The sequence below is a fragment of the Hyla sarda genome, chromosome 3 (genome assembly GCF_029499605.1).
Source record: "Hyla sarda isolate aHylSar1 chromosome 3, aHylSar1.hap1, whole genome shotgun sequence".
NCBI classification, from domain to species: domain Eukaryota; kingdom Metazoa; phylum Chordata; class Amphibia; order Anura; family Hylidae; genus Hyla; species Hyla sarda.
Window position 1 is genome coordinate 15,814,326 of NC_079191.1, and position 14,967 is coordinate 15,829,292.

A 14,967-nucleotide genomic window follows, 5' to 3' on the forward strand; every position below is an offset into this window, starting at 1 on the left:
TAGACCACCATTACCCAACCAAGGGCAAAAGAGTGCCATTAATTGACAACCCTCTTAAAGGGGTATTCCGGCTTTATACATCGTATCCTCTAACCAAAGGATAGGGGATAAGATGTATGATTGCAGGGGTCCCGCCGCTGTTGACCCCCGTGATCTTGGTGCAGCCCCCAGCATTCTGTGCCGAATGCTGCCTCCAAGATGGGGATGTTACGTCACGGCCACGCCCCCTAGTGACATCACCTAACACTCCCTCCATTCATGTCTATAAAGTGAGGAAGGGTGAGGTGCACCTGATCTCCTTTCTTCAATAGGTAGGCCTTAGAACCCACATCTCTAATGTAAGGAATCTACATTCTGGTCATCATCTTCGTAGTCCAATTCTGAAAACTTATATGGGACTGAATTCCTACAGAACTCCTCAGAATCTTATGGTAAACTCACATTGAACAAAACTTGTACTGAAATCATAGGAACTCATACAGAATTTATACGGAACTTAGGAACTCATACATAACTTATACTGAACTCATAGGAACTCATACAGAATTTATACTGAACTCATTGGAACTCATACAGAACGTATACTGAACTCATTGGAACTCATACAGAACTTATACTGAACTCATTGGAACTCATACAGAACTTATACTGAACTCATAGGAACTCATACAGAAATTATCCTGAACTCATAGGAACTCTTACAGAACTTATACTGAACTCATATGAACTCATACAGAACTTATACTGAACTCATAGGAACGCATACAGAATTTATCCTGAACTCATAGGAACTCATACAGAACTTATACTGAACTCATAGGAACGCATACAGAACTTATCCTGAACTCATAGGAACTCATACAGAACTTATACTGAACTCATAGGAACTCATACAGAACTTATACTGAACTCATAGGAACTCATACAGAACTTATACTGAACTCATAGGAACTCATACAGAACTTATACTGAACTCATAGGAACTCATACAGAACTTATACTGAACTCATAGGAAATCATACAGAACATATACTAAACAAATAGGAAATCATACAGAACATATACTAAACTAACAGGAAACCATACAGAACTTATACAGACTTTAGGAACTCATACATAACTTATACTGAACTCCTAGGAACTCATATAGAACTTATACTGAACTAATAGTAACTTATACAGAACTTGTACTAAATTAATAGAAACTTATACAGAACTTATAATGAACTAATAGCAACTCATACAGAACTTATACGGAACCTAGGAACTCATACAGAACTTATACTGAACTCATAGGAACTCATACAGAACTTATACTGAACTCATAGGAACTCACACAGAACATATACTAAACTAATAGGAAATTATACAGAACGTATACTAAACTAATAGGAAATCATATAAAACATATCCTAAACTAATAAGAAATCATACAGAACTTATACGGACTTTAGGAACTCATACATAACTTATACTGAACTCCTAGGAACTCATACAGAACTTACACTGAACTCATAGGAACTCACACAGAACTTATACTGAACTAATAGTAACTTATGCAGAACTTGTACTAAATTAATAGAAAATCATACAGAACTTATAATGAACTAATAGTACCTCATACAGAACTTATACTAAACAAATAGGAACTTATACAGAACTTATACTAAACTAATAGGAAATCATACAGAACTTATACTAAACTAATAGGAAATCATACAGAACATATCCTAAACTAATAAGAAATCATACAGAACTTATACAGACTTTAGGAACTCATACAGAACTTATAGTGACCTCATAGGAACTCATATAGTAGTTATACTGAACTCATAGGAACTCTTACAGAACTTATACTAACCAAATAGGAAATCATACAGAACTTATACTAAACTAATAGGAAATCATACAGAACATATCCTAAACTAATAAGAAATCATACAGAACTTATATGGACTTTAGGAACTCATACAGAACTTTTAGTGAACTCATAGGAACTCATATAGTACTTATTCGGAACTCATAGGAACTCATACATAACTTATACTAAACTAATAGGAACTCATACAGAACTTATACGGACCTCAGGAAGTCATACAGAACATATACTAAACTTATAGGAACTCATATAGTACTTATACAGAACTCATAGGAACTCAGACCAAACTTATACTGATAGCATAAGAACTCATATAGAACTTATACTGAACTAATAGAAACTCATACAGAACTTATACTGAACTCATATATAACTTATGCTGAACTAATAGGAACTCATACAGAACTTACACTGAACTAATGAGAACTCATACAGAACTTATACTGAACTAATAAGAACTCATACAGAACTTATACTGAACTCATAGGAACTCATACAGAACTTATACTAAACGCATAGGAACAGGAACTTATACAAAACTTATACTGAACTCATAGGAACTCATACAGAACTTATACAGACCTCGGGAACTCATACAGAACTTATACAGACCTCGGAAACTCATACATAACTTATACTGAACTCCTAGGAACTCATACAGAACTTATACTGAACTCATAGGAACTCATACAGAACTTATACTGAACTAATAGTAACTTATACAGAACTTGTACTAAATTAATAGAAACTTATACAGAACTTATAATGAACTAATAGGAACTCATACAGAACTTATACTAAACAAATAGGAACTTATACAGAACTTATACTAAACTAATAGGAAATCATACAGAACATATCCTAAACTAATAAGAAATCATACCAAACTTATACAGACTTTAGGAACTCATACGGAACTTATAGTGAACTCATAGGAACTCATATAGTACTTTAACTGAACTCATAGGAACTCTTACAGAACTTATACTAAACAAATAGGAAATCATACAAAACATATACTAAACTAATAAGAAATCTTACAGAACTTATACGGACCTCAGGAAGTCATACAGAACATATACTAAACTTATAGGAACTCATATAGTACTTATACAGAACTCATAGGAACTCATACCGAACTTATACTGATCGCATAAGAACTCATATAAAACTTATACTGAACTCATAGGAACTCACACAGAACTTATACTGATCGCATAAGAACTCATACAGAACTTATACTGAATTCATAGGAACTCATACAGACTTTATACAGACCTCAGGAACTCACTTATACTGAACTCATATAGAACTTATACTGAACTAATGAGAAGAGAACTCATACAGCATTTGTACTGAACTAATAAGAACTCATACAGAACTTATACAGACCTGGGGAACTCTTACAGAACTTATACAGACCTCGGAAACTCATACAGAACGTATACTGAACTCATACAGAACTTATACTGAACTAATAGGAACTCATGCAGAACTTATACTGAACTCATATAGAACTTACACTGAACTAATGAGAACTCATACAGCATTTATACTGAACTAATAAGAACTCATACAGAACTTATACAGACCTCGGGAACTCTTACAGAACTTATACAGACCTCGGAAACTCATACAGAACTTATACTGAACTCATACAGAACTTATACTGAACTAATAGGAACTCATGCAGAACTTATACTGAACTAATGAGGACTCATACAGAACTTATACTGAACTAATAAGAACTCATACATAACTTATGCTGAACTCATAGGAACTCATACAGAACTTATACTGAACTCATGTAGAACTTATACTGAACTAATAAGAACTCATGCAGAACTTATACTGAACTAATGAGAACTCATAGAGAACTTATACTGAACTAATAGGAACTCATACAAAACTTTTCCTGAACTCATAGGAACTCATACAGAACTTTTATTGAACGCATAGGAACAGGAACTCATGCAAAACTTATACAGACCTCGGGAGCTCATCCAGAACTTATACAGACCTCGGGAGCTCATCCAGAACTTATACAGACCTCGGGAGCTCATCCAGAACTTATACAGACCTCGGGAACTCATACAGAACTTATACTGAACTCATATAGAACTTATACTGAACTAATAGGAACTCATGCAGAACTTATACTGAACTAATGAGAACTCATACAGAACATATACTGAACTAATAGGAACTCATACAAAACTTTTCCTGAACTCATAGGAACTCATAAGGAACTTTTATTGAATGCATAGGAACAGGAACTCATACAAAACTTATACTGAACTCATAGGAACTTATACAAAACTTATACAGACCTCGGGAGCTCATCCAGAACTTATACAGACCTCGGGAACTCATACTTAATTTATACAGACCTCAGGAACTCATACAGAACTTATACTGAATTCATATAGAACTTATACTGAACTAATAGGAACTCATGCAGAACTTATACTGAACTAATGAGAACTCATACAGAACTTATACTGAGCTAATAGGAACTCATACAAAACTTTTCCTGAACTCATTGGAACTCATACAGAACTTTTATTGAACGCATAGGAACAGGAACTCATGCAAAACTTATACAGACCTTGGGAGCTCATCCAGAACTTATACAGACCTCGGGAGCTCATCCAGAACTTATACATACCTCGGGAACTCATACAGAACTTATACTGAACTCATATAGAACTTATACTGAACTAATAGGAACTCATGCAGAACCTATACTGAACTAATGAGAACTCATACAGAACTTATACTGAACTAATAGGAACTCATACAAAACTTTTCCTGAACTCATAGGAACTCATAAGGAACTTTTATTGAATGCATAGGAACAGGAACTCATACAAAACTTATACTGAACTCATAGGAACTTATACAAAACTTATACAGACCTCGGGAGCTCATCCAGAACTTATACAGACCTCGGGAACTCATACTTAATTTATACAGACCTCAGGAACTCATACAGAACTTATACTGAATTCATATAGAACTTATACTGAACTAATAAGAACTCATACATAACTTATCCTGAACTCATAGGAACTCATACAGAACTTATACTGAACTAATAGGAACTCATGCAGAATTTATACTGAACTAATGAGAACTCATAGAGAACTTATACTGAACTAATAGGAACTCATACAAACTTTTCCTGAACTCATAGGAACTCATCCAGAACTTTTATTGAACGCATAGGAACAGGAACTCATGCAAAACTTATACAGACCTCGGGAGCTCATCCAGAACTTATACAGACCTCGGGAACTCATACAGAACTTATACTGAACTCATATAGAACTTATACTGAACTAATAGGAACTCATGCAGAACTTATACTGAACTAATGAGAACTCATACAGAACTTATACTGAACTCATAGGAACTCATACAAAACTTTTCCTGAACTCATAGGAACTCATACAAAACTTTTCCTGAACTCATAGGAACTCATAAGGAACTTTTATTGAACGCATAGGAACAGGAACTCATACAAAACTTATACTGAACTCATAGGAACTTATACAAAACTTATACAGACATCGGGAGCTCATCCAGAACTTATACAGACCTCGGGAACTCATACTTAATTTATACAGACCTCAGGAACTCATACAGAACTTATACTGAATTCATATAGAACTTATACTGAACTAATAGGAACTCATACAGAACTTATACTGAACTCATAGCAACCCATACAGAACTTATACTGAACTCATACAGAATTTATACTGAATTCATATAGAACTTATACTGAACTAATAGGAACTCATACAGAACTTATACTGAACTCATAGCAACCCATACAGAACTTATACTGAATTCATATAGAACTTATACTGAACTAATAGGAACTCATACAGAACTTATACTGAACTCATAGCAACCCATACAGAACTTATACTGAACTCATACAGAACTTATACTGAACTCATAGGAACTCATACAGAACTTATACTGAACTCATACAGAACTTATACTAAACTCATAGGAACCCATACAGAACTTATACTGAACACATAGCAACCCATACAGAACTTATATTGAACTGATACAGAACTTATACTGAATTCATATAGAACTTATACTGAACTAATAGAAACTCATACAGAACTTATACTGAACTCATAGCAACCCATACAGAACTTATACTGAACTCATAGCAACCCATACAGAACTTATACTGAATTCATATAGAACTTATACTGAACTAATAGGAACTCATACAGAACTTATACTGAACTCATAGCAACTCATACAGAACTTATACTGAACTCATAGCAACTCATACAGAACTTATACTGAACTCATACAGAGCTTATACTGAACTCATAGCAACTCATACAGAACTTATACTGAACTCATAGGAACTCATACAGAACTTATACTGAACTCATAGGAACTCATACAGAACTTATACTGAACTCATAATGCATCTCACTACATATCTGCTGTTTCTACATTTTTATCAGACGCTGTCTTTCCTCAGGGTGCCAAACTCTGCAAACAACTCCTGTTGGACACCCCAAATTCCAGCTTGGACACTAATAGCACGCCTCCAGTCTCCACATCAGTCCTGAAGCCACTATCGGACTGATTATGCTGCCACTTGTCTAAGGCTCATACAGAACTTAAACTGAATTCATACAAAATTTATACAAAAATTATACAGATCTCATATAGAACTTATGAGGAACCAATGCAGAATACATGCTGAACTCAAACATAACTCATACTGAGCTCATATATAATCCATTATCTACTTATACAGAACTCATACCGAATTCATACAGAAACTATACTGAACTCAAAAATCAAGGAACCAATACAGAACATACTGAACCCATACATAGCCAATGCTGAGCTCGTATAAAACTCATGCTGAACTCATACAGAAATCATAGTGAACTAATACAGAACTCATGTAGAACCATTACAGAACATATACTGGACCCATACATAACTCATACAAACCCATATGGTGCAGAGTGTTGTATGGTACCTTAATGTTTATACCGTCAATGGATAAAATTAATTATCCTCATTAATATGATACAGATGTGTGTAAGGAGCCTATACAGGTGCACAGGGAGTACATATGTCTTCGTACTATGGAGCCAAAGGCTTTCCATGTGTCACCATATGGTACTACATATCAGAGGAGTATTCTGCTCCAGGAACAATACTGCTAGGGTAGAACACTCCAATGACATGACATCTGATGGAGCACGACGATACTTTAGTCAGAAACAACCAACCAGAGGGATGTCATCTTTGGAAATGTGAGAGTAGAGGTAAGTCCTCTGAACAACTGGACCCCATGGCAAAAGAAATGTCTGCTACTATGTTTGTTAAAAGTGTACTCCACTGTCCCACCATGCGGAACATTTTGTTCCAAACGCTGGGCACGGGCTTGGGGGGTCGTGACCTCACGGCCACACCCCTTGTGATGTCACGTCACACCCCCTCAATGCAAGTCTATGGGAGGGGGCGTGGTGTCATGGCCACACCCCTTGTGATGTCATGTCACACCCCCTCAATGCAAGTCTATGGGAGGGGGCGTGGCGGATGCCACGCCCCCTCCCATAGACTTGCATTGAGGGGGTGCGACGTGACGTCACAAGGGGTGTGGCCGTGACGTCACGACCCTCGCAGCCCGCACCCAGCGTTTGGAACAAAATGTTCCAGATGGTGGGACAGTGGAGTACCCCTTTAATACCTTATCGACATCTTCTCCATCTATGTCATCGTCTCAAACCATCATATGGATTGGATTTAAAGCCCAGTATTAAAGGGGTACTTCCGTGGAAAACTTTTTTTTTTTTTAAATCAACTGGTACCAGAAAGTTAAACAGATTTGTAAATTACTTCTATTAAAAAAATCTTAATCCTTCTAGTACATTTTAGGGGCTGTATACTAAAGAAAAATCCAAAGAAAGAAATGCATTTCCTCTGATGTCCTGACCACAATGCTCTCTGCTGACCTCTGCTGTCCATTTTAGGAACTGTCCAGATAAGCATATGTTTGCTATGGGGATTTTCTCCAGTTAATAAAATGGACAGCAGAGGTCAGCAGAGAGCACTGTGGTTAGGACATCACAGGAAATGCATATCTTTTTTGGATTTCTCTTTAGTATACAGCCCCTAAAAAGTACTGGAAGGATTAAGATTTTTTAATAGAAGTGATTTACAAATCTGTTTAACTTTCTGGCACCAGTTGATTAAAAAAAAAAAAAGTTTTCCACGGTAGTACCCCTTTAATCTTTGATAACGTGAGCCACTGGACCACATGACAACTTCTATGTCTGCTACACTGGTAGTTATGCCCTTACCTACCCCCCACCCCCACCTTATTTCATAAAATACTTTCTCCATGAGCTATGGGAGCCCCGACAATCTGTACATTGAAACCATCGGAACAATATCTATAGACACTGCCCCCTTAAATTTTGTCTTCCAGTCATGAATGGTGTCTACCAACAATGGCTTAGGAAGGTGATAGTAAAGTTGAACCCCCAGAAATGAAGGTCCCCTTGACAATAATAATGTCTACTATCCAACATATGGGGATTTGCACCACTATATTTTTGTTAAAGGGGTATTCCGTTTTTTTTTTTCCTCAAGTGGTGCCAGAAAGTTAAACTGATTTGTAAATGGCTTCTATTAGTACTTATTAGAGATGAGCGAACTTACAGTAAATTCGATTCGTCACGAACTTCTCGGCTCGGCAGTTGATGATCCTACATAAATTAGTTCAGCTTTCAGGTGCTCCCGTGGGCTGGAAAAGGTGGATACAGTCCTAGGAGACTCTTTCCTAGGACTGTATCCACCTTTTCCAGCCCACCGGAGCACCGGAAAGCTGAACTAATTTATGCAGGATAAGTCATCAACTGCCGAGCCGAGAAGTTTGTGACGAATCGAATTTACTGTAAGTTCGCTCATCTCTAGTACTTATCAGCTGCTGTATGCTCCAGAGGAAGTTGTGTAGTTCTTTTGTGTCTGGGCACAGTGCTCTCTGCTGACACCTCTGTCTTTGTCAGGAACTGTCCCCATAGTGAAGCTCTCATTCTCTGGACAGTTCCTGACATGGACAGAGGTGTCAGTAGAGAGCACTGTGCCCAGACACAAAAGAACTACACAACTTCCTCTGGAGCATACAGCAGCTGATAAGTACTGGAAGGATACTAGGGGTGATTTATCAAGACCTGTCAAGAGGAAAAAGTTGCTGAGTTGCCCATAGCAACCAATCAGATCACTTCTTTCATTTTTTTGAAAAACCCTCTGAAAAATGAAAGAAGCGATCTGATTGGTTGCTATGGGCAACTCATCAACTTTTCCTTTGGACAGGTTTTGTTAAATCTCCCCCTCAGATTTTTAAATAGAAGTGATTTACAAATCTGTTTAAAAGGGGTATTCCAGGAAAAAAATTTTTCCTTATATCAACTGGCTCCAGAAAGTTAAAAAGATTTGTAAATTACTTCTATCAAAAAATCTTAATCCTTTCAATAATTATCAGCTGCTGAAGTTGAGTTGTTCTTTTCTGTCTGGCAACAGTGCTCTCTGCTGACACCTCTGCTTGTCTCGGGAACTGCACAGAGTAGGAGAGGTTTGCTATGGGGATTTGCTTCTACTCTGGACAGTTCCCGAGACAGGTGTCATCAGAGAGCACTTAGACAGAAAAGAACAACTCAACTTCAGCACATAAGTACTAAAAGGATTAAGATTTTTTTTTAATAGAAGTAATTTACAAATCTGTTTAACTTTTCGGAGCCAGTTGATATATATAAAAAAAAGTTTTTTCCTGGATAACCCCTTTAACTCAAACTTTTCAAACGGAGTATCCCTTTAAGTGTCTATGCTCCGCCCATTGACCACAAGAGTCCCTATTTCGCTATTTGGATTGTACAATTGTCTTTGTAGATTTGGGTCCAGTTTTGTTCCGCAAGTTTAGACTGTGCTGAGTCCATTACAAGAGGAATTTGACAGGCAATGGTGGCCGCCAACACACGTAAGAGAAGACCTAAGAACGTCACCTGCACTCAAGGTTTCCAGAAGGTTCCGGCCTCTTCTCGTGGTCTGTTGCGGTGAAATGTCATGTTTCCGGTTGTCTACTTAATACGTTTATGATTTAGCTAAGCGGTTTATTATCTCGTAACATTTTTTCTAACCCGCAGATGGTTTCCTCTCGAAGCCAGACTCAACCTTTTTTGTCTCCACCCGCTGTCTCCTTGTTCTGCTGTACAGCCGGCGGTGCTGTCAGCTGTCACACGTTATTACCAGGAGATCGCACCCCGCCGTATTCTCTCTTTCATACATAATTTGCTTCGTCTACAGCAAACTGGAAATGACTAAATGATTGGAACAAAAAGACCGACGTTGCGTTAAAGGACAAGTATCATGTAAAAAAAACGTACGGGGGCCGCCACGTCCCTTCTGTATAGTTCTATGGGAGAGCTGTAGATTGCCGAACGGCTCTCCCATAGAACAATATGGAGGGGGCGTGGAGGCTCCCGCTTCGGGTGGGGGTGGCGTGACGCGCTGCCAGTGCTCGGACCCCCGCGTGGCCGTTACTTCACAATCACGGCTGCCCGCTCCAAACGTTCTTAACAAAATGTTCCGATTGCATGGGCAAGGGAGTACCCCTTTAAAATGTTGATAGGTATAGAAAGACCCAGCAATGCCCTGGTCACTATACCAGGAGCCTTTAGGTCTTGGAAATTCTAATTCAAATATCTATAGTTTTATAAATGGATCTGATAGAAATAGGCCAAATGCAAACATAATATAATAACCACAAGTCATTGTAAACCATTAGCTTCAACCATACAAGATAGATAGATAAATAAATATGAGATAGATAGATAGATAGATATGAGAGAGATAGATAGATATGAGAGAGATATTAGATAGATATGAGATAGATATGAGATAGATAGATAAGAGAGAGATAGATAGATATGAGATAGATAGATATGAGATAGATAGATATGAGATAGATAGATATGAGATAGATAGATAGATATGAGATAGATATGAGATAGATAGATAGATATGAGATAGATAGATATGAGATAGATAGATATGAGATAGATAGATATGAGATAGATAGATATGAGATAGATAGATATGAGTATAATAGATAGATATGAGATAGATAGATATGAGATAGACATGAGATAGATAGATAGATAGATATTAGATAGATAGATATGAGATAGATATGAGATAGATAGATATGAGATAGATAGATAGATATGAGAGAGAGAGATAGATATGCGATAGATAGACAGATAAATATGAGATAGATAGATAGATATGAGATAGATAGATAGATAGAAATTAGATAGATAGAAAGATATGAGATAGATAGATATGAGCAAGATAAATATGAGATTTATATATAGATAGATATGATATAGATAGATATGAGATATATAGATAGATATAAGATAGATGATGGATAGATATGAGATAGATAGATGGATATATAGATAGATATGAGATAGATATATAGATAGATATGAGATAGATAGATAGATAGATATGAGATAGATAGATATAAGATAGATAAATATGAGCTAGATAGATAGATATGAGATAGATAGATATGAGATAGATATAGATAGATATGAGTTAGATAGATATGAGATAGATAGATAGATAGATATGAGATAGATATAGATAGATATGAGATAGATATAGAAAGATCTAATCTAGTCAAAATCAGAATCCAAAGGCCGTGGTCAAGGAAACAGATAGAAGTGAGAATCCAGGCAAACACTTACATAGGATTAAGTAATGCTAATTATATATCAGACAGGAGGCGAGTATCTTATGCATTAATATTTCTTTATTAATGCCCATAGCAGAAAAACCATCTTCATTTATGTAACTCAAACAGAAAAACTTTTCTTTCTTTTGAAAACGGTACAAAAGACTACAAATCCCAGCAGTCCTTTCAGTCCTGGTGGCCACTCCTAGCCAAGTGGCTCTTATATAAAGGACCGCCTTAGTAACACTCCTCCTCTTTCTTTCTGCTCATGGCAGAGATAAGTATTCCTTCATGTTTAGTTCTCCATTGCTGAAACCGTTTTCGGTGTATTCTGTCAGTTTTGTGTTTACACTTTACAGCTTCTTCTATTTCATTCTTTTTCTATTTCACCTTCATACTTTCATCTTTTGACGGATCCAACCAAGGGTCAACATCCCTTAGTGCTGGAGGGCAGACTGCCTCTCCATGCGTGGTTGGTTTCAGGAGCCAGACTCAGGTGGAGAACGTTCACAATCGGCTAGAGACCTCCTCGCCTTGGCTGGGCCCCCGGGGACTAGATCGGCATATCGATCTGCCTGGGGATTATGGGTTCGTTGGTGTGATCAACGACAGGTTAATCCCGTTCAGGCCCCTTGTTTCATTAGTGGTAAACTACCTGGCGGAGTCCTGTGAATCGGGAAAATCATATAGTTCCCTCAACGTATACAGATCCGCCATCTCGGCATACCATTGTCCGGTGGACTCTTTGCCTGTAGGCAAACATCCATTGGTGTGCCGGCTCCTACGCGGCATAAAATTTACACGCCCCCCCCCCCCACGGCCGCGTTATCAGACGACTTGTTACATATGTTATCCTCTTGGGAAGACAATGATTCCCTCTCCTGAAAGGTTTTATCTCTCAAGCTCACGACTCTATTGTGTCTGGTTTCCATTAAACGGGTATCAGATGTGGGAGCAAAGTCGCGGATGCGACGGAAAAAAGGAGTAGAAAACTGAGTGCAATCTCGTTTTGGTTCTACGAACCACTGAGAGTTTAACCCCTTCGCCAGAAGGGGTTAAACTCTCAGTGGTTCGTAGAACCAAAACGAGATTGCACTCAGTTTTCTACCCCTTTTTTTCCGTCGCATCCGCGACTTTGTGCTTGTAGGCTTACGAGACGCGCACAGCGACCTTACATTCTCCAGACTATTCCCAATTACTTGTTTCATATGTCCAACCACACCAACCGGTGTCCTCGGCCACTCTGGCCAAATGGGTGGGGTCGGTGATGGAAATGTCGGGGATTGATATATCCCTTTTTGGCGCCCATTCTGCTAGAGGGGCAATGGCCACTAAAGTGGTTACTTCAGGGGGTTCGCTGTCCGACCTTCTTCTAGCAGCAGATTGGTGTTACAAGTTTTTGTTCTCTTTTCAGGGTATTGAACTACGATGGAGAGTTCCTGTTTGCGGATAACCTGTTGGTTCCTGAGTCCCCGTTGGGACGAAATTTAACTTCCGGTCATCCCTGTTGGAGTGTCATTGGTGGCGATGTTCCACAAGGGTACGTTCCCACACGGCGTATTTTGCTGCGTATTTGCTGCGTATTTGGTGCTGCGTATTTTCCTACCCATTGACTTCAACAGAGAAAATAAAATACGCAACAGCAAATACGCAGCAAATACGCCGTGTGGGAATGTACCCCAAATGTTTCACCGTTGCAGCTCCGGAGTCGGAATGTGATAGGCCGGCTGGCCGAAGATCCGAGTTGCGGTACCGAAATCTAGATGGAGTTATGAGTCTGGATTTCACTTCAAGAAAGAGGAAGGGTTTTACTAAGGCAGTCCTTTATATAAGGAGTGGCCATCAGGACTGAAAGGACTCCTGGGATTTGTAGTCTTTTGTACCGTTTTCAAAAGAAAGAAAAGTTTTTCTGTTTGAATTACATAAATGAACATAGTTTTCTGCTATGGGCATTAATAAAGAAAGATTAAAGGGGTACTCCAGTGAAAACCTTTTTTCTTTTAAATCACCTGGTGGCAGAAAGTTAAACATATTTGTAAATTACTTCTATTAAAAAATCTTAATCCTTCCAGTACTTATTAGCTGTTGAATGCTACAGAGGAAATTCCTTTCTTTTTGGAACACTGATGACATCAGGAGCACAGTGCTCGCTGCTGACATCTCTGTCTATTTTAGCAACCATGCAAAGCAGATGTATGCTAAGGGCAGCATGGTGGCTCAGTGGTTGGTACTGCTGCCTTGCAGTGCTGGGAACTTGGGTTCAAATCCCACTAAGGACAACAATAAATAAATAAAGACTTGTTATTGTTTTTATAATAACGTCAGCAGAGAGCACTGTGCTCGTGATGCCATCAGAGAGTATTCCAAAAAGAAAACAATTTCCTCTGTAGTATTCAGCAGCTAATAAGTACAGGAAGGATTAAGATTTTTTAATAGAAGTAATTTACAAATATGTTAAAATTTCTGCCACCAGTTGATTTAAAAGAACAAAGGTTTTCACCGGAGTACCCCTTTAATGCATAAGATACTCGCCTCCTGTCTTCATATAACTTATATTTTCTGTCACCAGCTAGGAAAATCTCGATTTATTGCAGTAACTCCAATTAAGGATGACCGTGGCCATCACCCACTTATTGAGTTGAGTTGTTCTTTTCTGTCTGACCATAGTGCTCTCTGCTGACACCTCTGTTTGTCTTGGGAACTGCACAGAGTAGAAGAGATTTGCTATGGGGATTTGCTTCTACTCTGGACAGTTCCCGAGACGGGTGTCATCAGAGAGCACTTAGACAGAAAAGAACAACTCAACTTCAGCAGCTCATAAGTACTGAAAGGATTAAGATCTTTTTTTTAATAGAAGTAATTTACAAATCTGTTTAGCTTTTTGGAGCCAGTTGAAATATATATATAAAAAAGTTTTTTCCTGGATAACCCCTTTAATTCAATCAGCCACTGAACATGAAGAGAGTTTTCTCCTATAAACATGTAACTAAAAGCATTCCAATATATATATATATATATATATATATATATATATATATATATACACACACATATACAAACATTGTATTATCATTTTCCATGCAGTGACTAAAGTAGTTTTACTGCTTAAATTCGTTTTGTAGATAAAATCTGATTACTAGCGCCCCCATCTGTCAGCATAGGAAGCATCCAAATCTTGTTGTTTTGCCAAGAGGTCCCTGGTAATGGATCTACCCTGATCTTCCGCTGTAGGCTGAACTGAATCAGAAGCACAGAATGGGTTAAAGGGGCACTCCGCCCCTAG

The 14,967-nt window shown here is 37.9% G+C and overlaps 1 protein-coding gene and 1 long non-coding RNA gene across 4 annotated transcripts in view; one reads left to right on the forward strand and one right to left on the reverse strand.

The window, feature by feature from the left end:
- LOC130361156 (uncharacterized) overlaps positions 1-13,222 on the forward strand; it is a 52,764-nt gene extending 39,542 nt beyond the window's left edge. The window contains exon 3 of the long non-coding RNA XR_008890888.1: positions 13,099-13,222. This is a non-coding gene — a long non-coding RNA (uncharacterized LOC130361156). The remainder of the gene's footprint in view (positions 1-13,098) is intronic.
- The window catches only part of PNOC (prepronociceptin), a 123,601-nt gene that overhangs the window by 87,047 nt on the left and 21,587 nt on the right, over positions 1-14,967 (reverse strand). The window lies entirely within an intron of this gene.